We start from the raw sequence: 5,632 nt of genomic DNA, 5'->3' as shown, positions 1-5,632 counted from the left end.
GTCATCAAACTTGATAGGTGAAGGTACGCTGACTAATGAGGTTGTGATTCAAGCAGCAGTTGACCGCTATCTCCGAACCATCATCCCAGGTGGCTCAGCCGAACAGATCCAGCTAGCAAGCCGAACAGCAGGTGGTGGGCTTGCTCCAGCCGGCGTGCCGATTAGCTTCCAGACTCAGTTGTTCCAACTGAACACCATCGAGGAAGGTCTCTTCGCTTCGCACGTCTTGAACCTAACTCTGCTCCTGTTGTTCCCGTGTCGGTTCTTCCTACTAGACAAGTGCCCTGGATAACATACTATAGGAAGAATCTCAGAAAGGAAATTCATGAAAGCTCTGGTGTTCCATCGAAAAGTGTCCAAGCGTCAGAACTAGCTCAGGTTCAAGATCCCGTTGTTTCAGAGGAGAGTCTTGAAGAGAAGTCTGGGAACATAGAAAATGATGAAATGGGTTCAGAGAAGGTTGAAACTTCAAGAGGTAATGAGGTGCTGAAAGATCCTCAAGAAGATGCAGAATTGTCTCAAAAGTCTGATACTTAAGTGGGACAGACGAAAACTGACAACTATGATACCACTTCGGATACGCCAATTGCTCTGAGAAAGGGAACCAGGTCATGTACAAAGTACCATCTGCATAGTTTTCTAACCTATAGTAACTTATCTCCTGGTTTTAAGGCTTTCACTACCCAACTAGATGCTCTAGCAATACCTACCAGTGTACATGTGGCCATAGAAGTTCCCGAGTGGAAAGCAGCAGTAATAGAGGAAATGAGAGCTCTCGAGACAAATAAGACTTGGGAGATAGTAGCTCTCCCTAAAGGTCACAAAACAGTTGATTGCAAATGGGTGTTCACAGTGAAGTATAAGTCTGACGGAACGCTTGAGAGATATAAGGCCAGGTTAGTTGCTAAAGGGTTCACTCAGACGTATGGGATTGATTATTCAGAAACTTTTTCCCTAGTGGCTAAGTTAAACCCGATTCGTGTTCTCCTGTCTATCGCCGTAAATAAAGATTGGCCCCTACATCAACTAGATGTAAAAAATGTCTTCCTGAATGGTGAATTAGAAGAGGAAGTTTACATGAGTCCGTCTCCAGGTTTCGAAGCTAAGTTTGGGAATCATGTTTGCAAACTCAGGAAGTCTTTATATGGGTTGAAGCAGTCCCCTAGGGCATGGTTTGACAAGTTCACCGTGTTTGTTAAGTCCCAAGGGTTTGTTCAGGGGCATTCTGATCATAACTTGTTTACCAAAAAATCACCCTTAGGAAAGATTGCTGTGTTGGTAGTCTATGTTGATGACATCATCCTATCAGGGAATGACACGGCAAAAATTGCTAAGCTAAAATAAAGGATGGCAGGTGAATTTAAAATCAAGGATCTTGGTAGTTTGAGGTATTTTCTAGGGATGGAAGTGGCAAGATCAAAAACAGGAATATCTGTATCTCAACGAAAGTACACTCTGGACTTGTTAAAGGAAACAGGAATGACTGGATGCAAACCTATTGACACTCCTATTGAGGTCAATAGTAAACTGAAAAGTATTTCGGAAGGAGTTCCTGTGAATAAGGAGAGGTATCAACGCTTAGTAGGAAAATTGATTTACTTGTCTCATACTAGGCCTGACATCTCCTATGCTGTGAGTGTAGTAAGTCAGTTCATGTAGAGTCCATATGAGGAGCACATGGAAGCTGTGACTCGAATTTTGAGATATTTAAAGTCCACCCCTGGGAAGGGCTTGGTTTCAGGAAACATGACACACGGAGCATCGAGGCATATACTAACTCAGATTGGGCCGGATCTATGACTGATAGAAGGTCAACCTTAGGGTACTGTACCTTTGTATGGGGGAATTTGGTAACTTGGCGGATAAAAAACAGGGTGTAGTGGCCAGAAGTAGTACTGAGGCAGAGTATAGAGCTATGAATCTGGGAGTGTGTGAAGAAATCTGGTTACAGAAAGTTTTATCTGATCTTCACGAGAGTAGTCTGGGGCCCATGAAGCTGTATTGTGATAATAAGGTTGCCATCAGTATTGCGAATAATCCCGTGTAACATGATAGAACCAAACATGTGGAAATTGACAGACACTTTATTAAACAAAAGTTAGACCGCAGAGCTATTTGTATTCCCTATGTACCTTCAGTCCAACAGATTGTAGATGTTTTTACGAAAGGGTTATCGAGACAGACGTTTGAAGCTTGTATTAGCAAGTTGGGTCTTGCCGATATCTACGCCCCAACTTGAGGGGGAGTGTTGAAATACGTTGAATTAACCCTAAGGGCATTGTTGTAATTTATACTATATTTGCTAAATTAGGGTTTCACCTCATTCTATTTATATTTGAGGTTGGGTCTATTGTACGTATGACATTAAATAATAAGTCATTTTCTACCGTGGTTTTTCTTCCCTAAATTAGGGTTTTCCACGTAAACTCCTTGTGTCGTCTTCTTTTCTTCTATTTCAATACCTCTCATTACCAATTGGTTTTGAGTTGAAACGTCATGATATCTAATAATATTAACGTCGAACTCGAATGTAAATAAACGTGGCTTACAAGTCAAAAGCGCGATAATAGTTCAATGCTCCAGTGAAGCCTGTCTCCTTGAATTTGGCAGCATAATAGTTGATATCTTCTTCTGTCAACCAAGAAGGAAGGTTTTCCGGTGGCCGGATCGCGCGAAATCCATATTCTTTAGGCAAGCATGGAGCATGAGTACTTCTATTAGATAGTGTTGTCTTGAACAGTTGAGCAGTGTCAATGCAGGCAAAATCTGCTTCTGCCTCTCCTGGAACCTGTTAGAAATCAATCTACATTTAGTTGTTTTAGATGCCATGAATGTATAAGAAGACCAACATCAATTAAAAAAGGTGAAAATGGTTTCAATATTATTTATTCATGAATATATTAGCAAGAAGGAATCTTCCAACCCAAAGCACTACAAAAGTCTTTCTCGGGAAAGTTAGCAATCACTTAGTTAACAGTTTGTAGATCTGAATTTGATTTTATCAAAGATGAAACAGTCAAAAAGCTGTAAAGAACTTTAAAATGAACATGTTAAGAAAACAATCTTTTAGGCATTGATTCATCAACCGTGTTATGCAGTACGCTTGGCTATCTTTTTTACAAGCAAAATGTTCTACATTTTGTCAAGCAATTTGCGCCATGATTTGCAGTCTTCGTCTAAATATATCTTTCCTTATTTAGTGCAGATTTGTGGCGTCCATTTTCTTATTGTTTTCAAGGAGGATTCATTCCGTCTAGAGAATATCTTCAAAGCGACACTATATATTGCAATGGTGTTTGTGTTTTTGTGGAGTGAATCATAATAGTGAAGGTGTGCTTTCCTTCATAAGTTCGAAGTTGTATTGTTTGCACTATTGGAAAAGCTGGTGGCCTATGGTCATTCGGACTAAGTTATAATGTATTGTACGAGCTGTTTCAAACTAGAGTGTTCAAGAGTTCGTTTGTACTTAGGGGATCTAAGTTGTGTTAATTTCCTCATTCTTGTTTGAGAGAAGTTAAGAGAAGCTCATAATTAGGGAAAGCCTCAATAAGCTAGTTTGAGGAGATCTCAAACTTTGTCCATGTAAAGAGTATATGTGAGCCTGTAGATCTTAAACTTAAGGGGAGCCTAAGTAGAAACTAAGTATTAGTTATTCGTGAGTCTCTGTAGAGGAATTCTTACAGATAAGTACCATATTGTAATTAGGTAAATTATCTCCAGTCGTAGGTGATATTACACTGAATTGAATTACTAATATTTGTATCTTCTCCCCTACCATTTACTCTATTAGTCTTTTTGTTATTTAGTATGTTATAACAATGTGTCTGAGGTGTGGAAAAATAGTTTTAGAATCACTTACTTTTTTCAAGGAGTACTCTAATTGAACACAATTAATAATTTGCAATTTTGATAGTACATGTAAGTGAGAATGCACAGAGCAGATCTACAGTAGAACACCAAAGCTAAGCAAATTGATAACATCATTCATCTAACAATAAGCAACTAAAACACAAACACAAAGATGAATCCAAATTAGGACTAGAATCAGTAGGGAAGAACATTAATTCAATCCCTTCATAGAAATCAAGGGCAGTTCAGATTCACCTGAAACCTACACATATAGAAATCATCACCATACGCAGCTCTGAAACGCTCCATGAAAGACATTGCCGGATTTCTAGGGAAGAATTGGACGCTAAGATTCACCAAGGCTTTGATTCTTTCAGGCCTGAACAAGCAAAAGTACCAGGCGATGATCGCCCCCCAATCGTGCCCTACGAGAAAGACCTTATCAATTCCAAGCTCATCCAAAGCCCCAACCAAATCGCCGACGATATGGAGCGCGGTGAGTAAATATGCGATTCGGGGGAGTCGGTGTCGCTATAGCCGCGGAGGTCGGGCGCGATGGCTCGATATCCGACGGAAGAAAGGTAGAGAAGCTGGTGGCGCCATGAGTACCAGAGCTCGGGGAAGCCGTGAAGAAGAAGAACGACGGGACCATTGCCTATAGAGGCAAAATGCATTTTGATGCCATTGGTGTTGATGGTGGTGTGTTCAATAGTGTCCATGGAAACTCTCTGTCTGTTTCACTTTTCAAGTTCTTAGTCTTTCAGAGAACAGTAAATTGATCGGCGAGAAAGTAGTAAAACAATTTTCGCCGGAGAAAGAACGGCCTCGAGATTGGAGAATCTCAAGCCTCAAGTTTCGATTTATCCAACCCTTGGTTGACTTTGTATTTTTTTTTATCTCTTTTTTAAAAAAAAAGTTTTTTTTTTTTATAAAGAAAATGATGTAAGCATGAGAAATTTTGGTGGTACAATTACTCTTATATCTCTCTTCTTGGACCTTTAATATTAATATTGTTGTTTTCAAAATTTATTAGAGAAATATTGTTGTTTTGAAACTTATTAGAGAAATATTGTTGTTTTGGGAGTTCGAGACTAGAGGTCGAACATTGAGAACTCGACTAATGTGGAGGTCGAACGTTGAGAACTCGACGAATAAAGAAAAACTTGGAAACAATACATAGGTCGAAACTTCAACCCTCGACAAGGAAAATCTCGCGAATCTCGCTTAGGTTGTCGAAGGTTGAAGTTTCGACACACATCCACCCTCGAGATTGTAGATTTATTATTTTTTTTCCCTCATAAAGGAAATAAAGTAATGAGATGGTATACTATATGAATCTGTGGACTCGAGCTGCTTCTGACAACCTATGCATTTTGTTATCATTTCAAATTAGACAGAGGCTTGTGGGATTGACTTGAGGGGGTGAGGATGGCTATATTTCTGGAAGCGAACTCCAGACGAATATGAAGCGCATGGATATAAGTTATGCCTTGGAATGAAAGAAAATTCCGAATTAGCTTTGTCTACGAACAAAATTTTGTATATTAGGTTGTCGAAGGTTACATACATGTCGAAACTTCAGAGCGATTAAGGAGATAAGTGGGCTGAAGCAGATTAAGGAGAGAGCGAGATTCAAAGCGAGATAGTAGGAAAGAGCGAGATGTTGAACGAGATTTTAAGAGAGAAGCGCGGAATTCAGCTATAATTGAATATATTAGATTATTATACATAATTGAATAATCATTAGACAAATAAATTGAATATATTAATATATTATACTATA

At 39.3% G+C, this 5,632-nt stretch overlaps 1 pseudogene; it reads right to left on the bottom strand.

The window, feature by feature from the left end:
• The window catches only part of LOC120090228, a 9,202-nt pseudogene extending 4,474 nt beyond the window's left edge, over window positions 1–4,728 (bottom strand).
• Between the last annotated feature and the right edge of the window lie 904 nt (window positions 4,729–5,632).

Source organism: Benincasa hispida, chromosome 11 (assembly GCF_009727055.1).
Source record: "Benincasa hispida cultivar B227 chromosome 11, ASM972705v1, whole genome shotgun sequence".
Lineage (NCBI taxonomy): Eukaryota > Viridiplantae > Streptophyta > Magnoliopsida > Cucurbitales > Cucurbitaceae > Benincasa > Benincasa hispida.
The sequence above is the reverse complement of the archived record's forward strand: the minus strand, read 5'-3'. Positions and strand labels throughout refer to the sequence as shown.